Source organism: Oxyura jamaicensis, chromosome 23, assembly GCF_011077185.1.
Source record: "Oxyura jamaicensis isolate SHBP4307 breed ruddy duck chromosome 23, BPBGC_Ojam_1.0, whole genome shotgun sequence".
NCBI classification, from domain to species: domain Eukaryota; kingdom Metazoa; phylum Chordata; class Aves; order Anseriformes; family Anatidae; genus Oxyura; species Oxyura jamaicensis.
In genome coordinates, this window is record NC_048915.1 from 2,495,352 (window position 1) to 2,507,145 (window position 11,794).

General features: G+C 46.3%; 1 long non-coding RNA gene across 3 annotated transcripts; it reads right to left on the reverse strand.

Annotated features, from left to right (window-relative positions):
- Window positions 1–1,730: 1,730 nt before the first annotated feature.
- LOC118177673 lies at window positions 1,731–11,677 on the reverse strand. 3 transcript variants are annotated; one of them, XR_004755889.1, is made up of 4 exons: window positions 10,320–11,677; window positions 9,058–9,169; window positions 5,125–5,194; window positions 1,731–2,939 (listed from the first exon to the last, which is right to left on the reverse strand). It is a non-coding gene; the product is annotated as an uncharacterized LOC118177673 (long non-coding RNA). The 3 variants fall into 3 exon arrangements; XR_004755890.1 differs by lacking the exon at window positions 1,731–2,939 and adding an exon at window positions 3,958–4,544; XR_004755891.1 differs by lacking the exon at window positions 5,125–5,194.
- Window positions 11,678–11,794: the final 117 nt, after the last annotated feature.

The window sequence follows — 11,794 nt, forward strand, 5'->3', positions numbered from 1 at the left end:
CCACCACCAACAGAGCTCCCGGTCACTCTCAGAGATTTCTGCAGTGATGCTGCAAGGTCAGGGAACACGCCGGGGTTGTCGAGTTGACAGAGCAGTTAAGAGTGAAATGAAGGTCAGCAGAGATGTCAGGAGAAAGGAAGCCTGATGGGTTGAGCTTGGTCCCAGGAGGGAGCTGCAGTTGCTCCGCCATGCACTACGAAATCAACAAAAAGAGAGATTCAGCCTCATCATGAGAAAAGAATGCCTCTGATCTCCCCCTCATCACACCCCACACAATGGGCAGGAAGGATGAACAAAGCAAGCTCGTGTTCCAGGCACCCAGTAAAGGGAACTGGGGGGGTCCAGACCAAGAGAGGAATCCCAGATCCGTTTGCGTTGTTCAGGGTTAAGGGTTCTTGCTCCGACTCTGCACTGGAAGCACTGCTAGCTCAGATTCAGGGTGGCCGTTCAGAGCTAATGTTCTGCTGTGGCTATTGTTCTGCGTGACAAGCACAAGGCATACAGTGAGTGAAATTACATGTTGGGCTTATTTTTAAAAGCAGTAACATTTGGGGAAAACTAGGACCACTTTGGGCTAAATCTGAACAACAGAAAAAATAAATCAGAACAGGCTTCACGCACATACTTTTCTATGAAGAAAGTTGTTTACAATACATTTTACACTCCAAAATAAATCTGGAATAAACAAAGTTGAACTCTTACTCATCTCTGGACTTCTTCATGTGAAAAAGTCTGCTCAACACAGAACCAGCCCACCAACCAGCCACCCCATAAGCCCTGCTTAACTCCTTGTGAATGTCAGTGCAGACATCGTGGAGGGCAGCCTGCTCTCATCCTGTGTGCTATCAGCTGCTCGAGTGTTCCCAAATCTCCTTCCTCTGCTTCGCTAGGTAAAATTCACCTTTCCTCCAAGCACAGCAGAATAGCCGCCGGTACGCCAGCTGCAGATCTGTTGTGGTAGGCACCAAGCACAAGCAGCTGAAGAGGAAAGCAGAAGATGAAATCACATTTGCAGGAAGCACTGAGCACACTTGAAAACTAGGTCTTCTCTTTCCTGTGTCTGAATGCATGTCTCCCAGACATTAGGAGGTTCAGGAGAATCTGAACCACCAAAACATTGTCGCCTGTTGCACCATGGTCAGATTTGTCCCACACTCTGCCTAGAAGGATGACCAGTTTCTCCTATTTTCCCTTTTTTTTGCCCACATTGCCATGCTGCACAAAGATATGCCTCAAAGAATAAAAAAGTAAAGCACTGATCTTTGAACGTGCAGGACTTAGTTTAAAAATTCACATTCCTTCTGCAATGTAGAGAACCTGGCACTTTCCCGTCTCCTTACAACCTTTTTTTTCCTGCAAACTTAGAGCCAGTCTGTGAGCTTGTTGACCATGGCAGAGCTTTCATGCCCAACAAATAGCAGAGCTTTCTACCCAGTGACCAAACACTGAAGACACAAACTGTCTCCTTGGACACAAACTCCCAACCACACACATATGTCTTGCTCACTGCTGCAGCCAAGACTCACTTTGAGGTCCTCATGACTCAAGGGCAGGGCAAAAGAGAGCTTCAGCTTCGCCTCTAGTTGCACAAGCTGCTTTTTTTGCTAAAGCAGCTTCCATGTTTCCACCCCTCACGGTCTCTGAGACTTGTTTCTGCAGCTCCAATATGGATTAGGGAACTGAGCTGAAATGAAGAAGGAAAAAAATAAAGAAAAATTTAAAAGGGGGATTTTGTGCCTTTTTTCTTTTTAAGCTGAGGTCCAGCTGGGCCACCCCGCAGCCATGCAGAGTTTACAAGATGATGAGAGAAGGGAGCAGTGCAGGACAGGAACGAGCAGCCACGGCAAGGAGAAAGCGACTGCGATCCAGAAGCGCACCGCTGCTGAAAAGGGATACTTGTGAAACAAAATCCTTCGCTGTGCTAAGCCTGTCCCAGTTTGGAGCTATTTGTTTTGCAGAGGAGGCTTCAGAGCCTGTCTACTTGTGACCGAGAGCCTTCCACCAGGCAAAATCCCCGCCTGGCTGCCCATCAGCTCGAAGGGATCGCTGTGCCGCAACACCGGCCTCTTGGGTCCTCCCCTGGCTGCTTGGAACAAAAACAGCCAGCAGGTCTCACATGAAGATATAACCTCGTTGACAGAAGGAGAAAAACATAAACCTGTTAACGCAACCAGCGCTATTAATAATCTTTAAACACCCAGGCTGAAAGTCGGGTAAGGCCCACAGGAAGCCAGGAGGCAAGTTCCAGGTCCTTGTGGTTCGCGAGAATTTCCTGCCTTGTCAGTGCACATTTCCTCTGCCTTGGGGAGGGACGGCGTCCAAGGCGAACGGCATTCCTTTTACTCACCCACCACGGCATCGTCCGAAGGCAGGGGCGGCCGAGTAGCTCTAACACTGACAGCCGGAGGTTTAGAAGCTGAACCGCTGGGAGCCCCGAGCCAAATCAGATACGGGGCCTCGGGGACACCGGTGGTAACTCCAGTAGGGATGCGCAGCTATTACTCCAATTAATCCTGACTGCTGCTTTCCTAAGGAAGCTGCAGCCGGCAGGGCGAGGAGCCTTTCCGCACCCCATGGAGACCACCAGTTGCAGGCGTTGAGCAAGCCGATGGTTCCCCACCTGCCCCTCCAGGAGCAGCCCCCGGGGACCACGGGGTCAGGGCTGGGGAGCCGGGGGGCTTTGAAATCGGCCCTGGTGAGTGGCGGGATCCCACCGGGAGGCAGTCCCGTGATCACTCTGTTTGCATAGGAAACATTCCCCAGCGTGTTCTTTTTCATCAGCAGGCAAACTTCTGGAAATCGGACCGTTTTCAATTAGATGCCCACACATGGGTTTAGGAATCTGGGCAATCGGGTTTGCAAATGTTTGGGGCAGGGTTTTTCAAAAGCGTTGGAAGCGCTTGCTTGTGCAAATCCATTCTGTAGCAGACCTCAAGGTGCTGTAGAAATGTTCTTTAATTAGTGCATGCAATTTGTGAGCTTGAATTATTTCCTTAGCCCCATTTTATAGATGGGAAAGCCAAGGTACAAATGAGGCAGCATGTTTCCCAAGGCTACATAGCGTGCTAGTGCCCGAGCCAGAAACAGACCCTACCGCTTCTGACTCCCAGCTTCTTGCTCTAATTACCAGAAAATTCCTCTCCTCTATGGCACAGCCAAATGGTTCCAATAATAAATCCAAGCTGTTGCAAAGATCAAGTCCATTTTTTCACTGCTTAACCCAAAAAAACATTTAATTTTCAAAACACAGGTTTGGCTTTTCACCAGAGAAAGGATTTGTTTTCCATTATTCATCTGTTTTTTGTTGTGTGCTTTTTTTTTTTTTTTTTTGCCTTTTTTTTTTTTCCTCTTTTTAGAAGCCAAACATTCAATCACTCTGTTCCATATAGAGTTCCTAGGCTAGGAGCACTACCACGATCGTTACCCTATAAATCTTCATTATTCTTACTATAAATACACTTATGTATTTTTCATTTTGTTATTTCTATGACTAAATATGGCACCTTTAGAAAACCTCAAAATGCTTTCCGAAATTAAGAACTTTGAATCAAACCCTGTAGTCCTTATTTCTGAGAAGCAATGCCTTTTTTTTTTCCTTTAAATGTAACATTCCTTGGTATATATCCAAAGCAATAACCCTAACCTATGCATTTTCAACACTACTTTAATTATGCCAGCCTGTGTTGGTAAAGATAACACTGCCTTACTCAGACCCAGTCCTATTGCTATAATGGTGCCTTATGTTACCTATTACTATATGGGAATAAGCCAAATCAGGATAAAACACATATATTTTTAGGCTGTGCCCACTATAGGTATGTCAGGACAAAAGAGTGGTGAAGAAGCTTTAATGTTTACAGGGACTTCTTCAAGCCCGTACAGTAATCACTGCTAGGCTAAAAAAAAAAGGTATATGAACAAAAGAATTATATTTGTTCTTTCTGAAAAATAGCAGGATATTATTTCTAGCTTTGCTTTTTGAGTTGTTTCCTAACCTGAAAATTCAGATTCTGTGGAGGCTGGAAGATTCTCAGATGACTAGAAACTAAATGAAAATAGTTTTATCGCAGAGTTTATGAGCGTAAAGACTAATCTGTTGAAAGGAGAAGCAAACGTTAATTAGATCCTTAAACTCTGTTTCTCATTCCCCGTTTGGCACAAATGAGTAATTAACATTGTGGAGAAAGGATGCTTTTGTTAAAGAACTAAATCCCACAGCCTCTTCCCACCTTGTCCAAGAAGCAGTAACTCACTATAAACAGGAGAACAATAGGGTGGTTGAAATGACTGAATCCATCCGCCTTTCATCTCTGCTTCCCCCATGGAACCATGTGTTGATAAATCAAATATCTACTTACTGGTCAAGCTTCTCCAGATTTCAATACTACCTGTGATACTCGAAGCACTGGAAATGACTGGCCGAGATTTGCAGCTCTTCAGGAAGGATTCTGACTCCAGTGTTAGCAGCACACCGCCGAGCAACGCGACCTGCATATTCTCATCACCCTACAAGCTGGGGTTGTCCACAGTTAACTTTCCAGCCCCTGGAGGCAAGAGGAAGGGCTTCACCATGGGTCATGGCAACTTCAAAACCAGATACCTTTATGAGCCTTTTGGTTTTATTTCCTTAGGTCTAGAGGCTTGTGCTGAGCTAGCAGGGGTAAGCTCTGAATGCAGCAACACTCAAGAAGCAAAGAGCTTGAGGGCTTGCAAGTGGTTCAAAGGCAAGCGATGAGATCAAAGTTGTTCACCGTGTGCCAGATGCAGCAACGGTGGCCCCGTTAGCCCCTCTACCACACAAAAGAAGGACATGAATCGTTTTTCCCTGGATGCTTTTGATACGGGCACTAGCTCTCTTACATCAAAGCCAAGAGTACCTGGAAAACTGCTACAGGGGGTTTAAAACTATCTCAATTTATCTTCAATACCAAGAGCATTAAATAGGAGAAAAAATAAAATTAAATTAGGAGAATAAAATAAAATTAAAAAATAAGAAAACAAACACAAGACCTGAACCCTTGCTGCAGAACTCAAGGCTATGAAAACTCTCCCATATTAAGCTTTTAAGTGGAAAGAGAGAGGACTTCTACCTTCCTTTAAGGTAGCATTCACCAAAGCATTCACCAAGACAAGAGCGAGCTCAAGAGAATCTTCTCATTCCATTTCTGTCCCAGTACCAGGACCTGATGAAAACCTTTCAAACAGAAATAAGCAAACAACAAAGTTTACTTCTGGGAGCATGCCACTCCAAGTCAAAGAGTTCAGATAGCAAGGTTTTATTTTTTTAAAACTTAGGAGAAGACTCTTCAAGAATTCCAACTTAATTTACTGACCCTGTTGTGTTCTGGGGCTTGTTTTTAATCAGAGAAGCAATCTAAATGTTTGACTGATTTTTCTGAAGCTTTCAGCACTCAACCATCACTAACAAAGAAGCTCTAGGTAAACGGCACTGCTGGCAACCAAGAAGAGATATAAGTGGCTACAGACTTTCTGCCCACTGAGAGGATCAGTTCAACTGGCCTTTTTGGAGCAGAACATTCCCTCTCTCTACCAAAAAGTGGATACTGCTTTACTAAATCCAAGGAATTTCAGCATTTATAGTGTTCACTACACCTACACAGTCTCAGAGCAGCCTTGCAGACTTAGTGTACCCTGCAGGATGCAAAAACACAGGCATCCCACCCTGGGAGAGGTATGAATGCCATCTCATCTCCCCTTCCCTTTCCTATTCGTTAGGACTGGTTTGTTTTCAAAATTCCAGCGCTACACTGTAAACCTAAAATACTACTGGAGTGGATGGGAGATTTGCGCATGGCATCAACGTTTCAGTGCGCCAGAAACACGCCAGCACACCTTTCCCACCCATTCAAACTTGCTGCTTCTCAATGTCACCGAACGTGCCTGTGTTCTAAGCACACAGGAGGAGCAATCGTTCCCAGCCCCAAAGGAAAGATCCAATCCCCCCATGTGTTATCAAGCATATGTATGCCATCCGCAGGGGGTTATAAAAACCACACACAAATTCCCATATGAAGCCTACTGCCTAACAAGAAGAAACCTTCCACAAAAAAACTCACTGAAATGTGTTCTGTTGGAAGTTAAGCAGCCTTCCCATCCTGCCCACAGCACAGTTAGAGGAGAACTGAGTCAGCCCTCTTACCTTTCACTCACTGAAGACTGTCCTTAGCCAACCCTACCCTTCACCTTTGATTCCTGGATTAAATAAATCCAGCTCCTTCAGCTTCCTCCCTAGGTCTAGAGTTTTAAGACCTCTGGTTGTTCTTCTTGTTCTCCTTTGGTCTCCAGAGTGTACTTCTCTTCTTAAAACACCGTGCTTCAAGCTGGGAGCACCGCTGCCTACCGGATTGGCATGAGTAATGACTACCCCTGTGCCTCAGGTGACTTTCCTGCTAAGACATGCCAGAACGAAACAAGTCATTTTCACAGAGCACCAACTGTTGAATCACATCCAGCTTGTGGTCCACTGAAACCTCCACATCCTTCTCTCCTGTGCCACTGCTGAGCTACTCCCCACCTTTATTTACAAACCCGCGCTGGTTTTCCTTGCTGTTGGAACAGTTCTCGGGAGAACCTCGTCTACCTTTTCCAGAGCTTTAGGAAGAAATGTACCAACAGTAAATGCCAGTTCACCTACGCAAGTTCCTGGGGAGACAGAAAAGACAAGTGAGCTCTGACAGTTCCCTGAGAAGCCTTTGTTGGTTCTCCAACAGCGTCCAAGCAAGGATAAGCTCTGTAACTGCTCCAGAAATTAACCTCGTGAGTCCTTCACATGCCACAACGACACGCATGTTGTTTTTCTAATCAACGGCCATTTGTGGGGTTAGGCAGAAGAAGGTCCCAGCAAACTCCAATTGCTGCCATGTTTTCAGTATAGTTTTCAGACTGCAGGTAGCAGAGAGCACCGAGTCAAGCCAGGTATCACTTAGACAGGACCTGATGATCCTTGTGGGATCAGGTCCCTGAAGCCTGTTTGTTTATTTTACCTTAAAACATCAGTGGCAAAGATCCCACAACTGACTGCATATGGAACACAAACATCCTGGGAGATGCCCCAAGAGTTGTTCTCAATCAAACATCCAAAACCAGGATTAAGTCTGCCCCATGAGATGCTTATGGAGGATGTAAACAAATGAGCCCTGCCAGCTAGTAAATTAATACTGTGAACATCCGGAACACTCCTTTGACTTACTGACATTTTCAGAAATTCCCTGCAGCAGAATTCCCTGTAGTACCAATGGAAAAAATAAGAAGCAGCCTTATTTTCTGACCCTGTTCCTAGCTAATGACATCCACAGTCATAGATGGCCCTTGCTGAATTCTGGCTCGGTGAGGCTCAGTGGACGATTACTTGATCCCTGTGTGGACAGATGAGGCCTCCAAAGAAACTCCCTCGGAGGAATGAGTAAGGACATCCCTCAGCAAAGATACGAAGTGGATATAAACTACAAAGGGACAGGGATCAAATGATGGTGTGGGAAAATGAATGCAAAACTAGCAAGGGGAGCACATGTGCTCATAGAGAGGAAGACTGACAGACCTGGGAATAAATTCCTCTAGCCCTGCTTGCTGGTCGATGTGCACAAGTATTCTCCAGACTGAAATCTGTATGTTGTTGCTCACAGCCACTCAACTCAGAAGCCACTTCACAGCTTGACAGACATTCCCCTAGAGGAACAAGAATGGAGCGTCCTTGTCCTATTCCGTCATGGCTTCATTGGGGAATCTTACAAAAGCCATAGCAGTACCAGCGAAATGTGAACATGGGACTACCACATAATACTGTACCGTAAGTACACGGAGACAAACCTGTCTCTGAAAGAACATCAGGTCTCCGCCACTGCACAGTGCTGACATGCAACAAACAGGGTCTGGCTAAGAAAAGCTGCGGACAAACACGGATCAGTAATGAGCTTTTACTACCACTTCCTTCAAGAATTACCACTGGCAGCTAGAACTCAGTCATAAATTATTTTTACTTGCTGTGAGATCAAGATAGGAACAACAACTTTCATCAGTAATTAAATAAGAATGACAAGTCTACAATAATTTGTAAATATTTTATTGACAAGAAAATCCCAGACCTATACATCACTTTAAGCTGTTATCTTCACCGTATATAAAAAAAAAAACAACCTGTGCTTGATCAAAATTTAAGACATGCCATCTCATGCAATAATGGAAAACAGATTTCATTGCATATTTTCTCCTGGATTACTCAAATTACATTCAGAATCTCAGAAGCCATTCCAAGCTCAAGCTTTACTTTATGTATCTTTATTTTTATCGGTTTTATTATTTCAACTGTCCCTGGCCAATTTCATCCCTGATCTCAGTCCATTGGCTACAGTTGTTGAGGACTGAGGATGGACTTGGCACCTGTGAGACCGACAGGGAAGGCTCTAACACAGTAATGAACAGTACCAAAGGCAGAAAAACTATTTGAGTCAGTTTCAGGCTCAAGCTAAAAATAGCAGATTCAAATTAAAATCTCCCAGGCCAGATTCTCAGGCTCAAACCCATTAATTTTAAAAGCTGAGACCACTCAGTGCCTCCCAGGAGGCCCTTAACTCCAGTCAAAGTTCTTGAGAGGTAACAGAGCTCTGAAGCTCGTAGGATCCAGCCCTTCAGCAAGCTAAGCTCCTAGATCATCCAGCTAAGAAGCAGATTGCCAGCATCACCCAGTCCTTTGGGGGGCTCGAGGATCACACCGCCAGTGGATTACAGTAAATGTCAGTCAGAATTTGCTCAGCGATTTTCAGGAACAAATTCTCAGAGCACGAAATCATTACTGTCCCAGCAGAGGTGACAAGACATACAGATGCGTCAGCTACTGGAAACTGACGTCCACACACAGGGCAGAGGAATCCCCATGCCTTTCTATTACAAGCTGCTACCTCTTTGCCAGTTCACAAGTTTTTAAGGGTAAATAAACAGATTTTCAGATAATATTCTACTGGCAGTGTTTTTGCTCTGTCACAAGGTTAGGTGCATAAACAGCAATCACTTCAGATATGGGACAGAATATAAAATTCTTACCTTCTCCCAGTCCAACACGATCACATGATGCTGGCTTCCTCTTGCACTTTCACTGCCCAATATCCATCTCTATGGATTATCCCAGGAAAAAAGCAAGTTCTGTATTGCTCAGCTGGAAAGAAAAATGGAAAGGAGTTATTAAAGATACTGGACTCACTTCATCAAGTGACAAAGACCAAACTACTGGCTTTGAGTAGCTGTAAGGTAATAACGGAGAACGAGCAACAGCTTTTTGGGCTCTGCGAAGCAGAGCTCAGTGCTAACCAGTGGATGAATTGCCATGTTGAAAACAAAATCCTGAAAGCTGACACCTGAAAGGCAGTCACAGCAGGGACTCCAAAGAGGATGAGCGTGTGAAGGGATTGCAAGTGACACCTAGGCACAAAAAGTGCTGCTACTTGGCAACTGAATGTCTTTATTCAACTGAGTTTTAGCCGCGGTGGGTCTTGCTAGCTGCCTTGATTTTCTGCCACATTTTGCAATGTTGTAGGAAAGAGTTTGGAAACATGACCTGACGATGCCCAAGAGGTTCAAAATTCAGAAAACAAATAAATCAAGCTGTAAACATGTTTTTAATCTGGTTTGTACACACTCATGGTTTGTAAAGAGCTAATATTCTGGAGTATTCAGTACTGGCCATACTACAGAATGATGACAGAGATACAGATCCTACCCAGTATGCAGATAAAAGATTTTCAGTCTCCTGCAAAAATGTAGTAAGAGTCAACGTTCATTGCACCTTTCGTCTGCAGGGAAAACCATCGTGATCAACTTTTCTTTCTACTCTTGGTCGATTTCACACATTATTCTGGAATGAGGATGTTCTAGGGCAAGGTTTAAGCGAACACTCACACTCTGCTTCACAAGAAGTTTCAGAGGATTAGCTCCTCTGCTCTGTGCTGCTCGCATCAGGCTGAAGGATGCCCAATTTCACCAGCTGACAACCCTCAACCCGTGTTCCTGTGCTGCCCTCTCACGGGCTGCAAGCAACAGAGCAACACCACCTCTGCTTGCCGAGACCTAGAAACTACAAACGCATTGTACAGAGGGTTTGGATTGTCCCTGTCACCATCAGCTCGATTTATGGCATGCTGCAGTGACCGCACAACCACAGCCGGTGCTTCAGCAGCTATGCCCAATGCCTGCCTTTCCATAAGAGGGTACAAGGCTCACAAGAAGCTCCTGCAACTGCTGTGTTTGGCAGCACCAAAATACCAACCAGCTCACTGGCACACAGTCCTCAGTCCTCCAGGTGCGCTTACCTCTGCTCCATCATAACCCAGTGGTCTTATCTGCTCCAGGAACTGCCACCTTTGATGCTAAAAGCCTGGCAAAGTAAATTGGAGAAGAGGGAGGGTCACACCATACCCAATCCAACCCCACGTGCTGGAGTGATGACTTCAAAGCCCAAATCTCTCAACTGTTGAGTGAAGAGACAGCATTTGACCTCACGGACACTGCACCCAGGACAGCTGCTCCACGTGGGATTCAGAGGAGATTCTGCCCTGCCAGTCCTACAGCAGGATGGAGGGAGCAGGGGCTACGGCCCCTCAGACATCTCCTCACCCTAATAAACCACACCGAGCCTTTGGCCTCCTGCTGGCACCACCACCAAGTGTCCTGCTTTGTAAACCACGGGCCAGCACCAACAGAAGTGGTCTGAGTCGCCCACTCACAACAGAGAGCTGAAAACGTTCCATACAGTTTATTATTCCATACACCTCCCATGGCTCTTTCAAGAAAACCTTAAAAAATGACCAGAGTGTGTTTAAAACAACACAATGGCAGGAATGTTATCCCTTTACTACCAAATTATTTGAGATATATGAGTTTCCATGATATTTTTGCACAGCACAACCTAGTGTACTATTACATGAAGTAATTAATTCTTTTCTCTATTTAAAAGCCTCACAATTTTTTAAGGCAATCCCATGCTGCGTGGGGGCCTGGGCTGACAGTTTAGAGTGCTAAAAAGAATTCAACCCCCGTCTCAGAAAAAGACCGATTTTTTAATTAGGAAATTTCGAGGCTTGCTGTATTTGTCTTCAAATTTGTCTTCAGACCCTCAATCCAGCACCACAAAACCTCTCACTACCCCAAAACCTCCCCCTAGAGCCCCAAAACCACTTCTTGGCATCCCCAACCCTACTCCTGGAGTCCCAAAACCTCCTCCTGGAGCCCCAAAACCACATCCCGGCATCCCAAACCACCCCCTAGAGTCCTAAACCCTCCTCCTGGCACCCTAAAACCTCCTCCCGGTGCCCCAAAACCACCGCCTGGCGCCCCAAAACCACCGCCCGGCGCCCCAAACCACCCCCTAAAGCCCCAAACCCTCCTCAGAGCACCCCAAAACCACCTCCTGGTATCCCCAAACCTCCCTCCAGAGCCCCAGTCCTGCCCCCGGAGCCCCGAAACCACCTCTCGGTGTCCTCAACCCACCTCCTAGAGCCTCAAACCCTCCTCCCGGAGCCTCAAACCCTCCTCCCAGAGCCTCAAACCCTCCTCCCGGCTTCCCAAAACCACCTCCCGGCTTCCCCAAACCTCCCTCCAGAGCCCCAACCCTGCCCCCGGAGCCCCCAAAACCACCTCCCGGTGTCCTCAACCCACCTCCCGGCGACCCCAATCCCTCCCCCCGGCAGCCGATCCCTGCCCCGGACCCGCGATCCCTCCTCCGGGAGCCGATCCCTCCCCCGTCGCCCCCATCCCTCCCCGCCGCCTCCCTCCCTCCGCGCCGCCC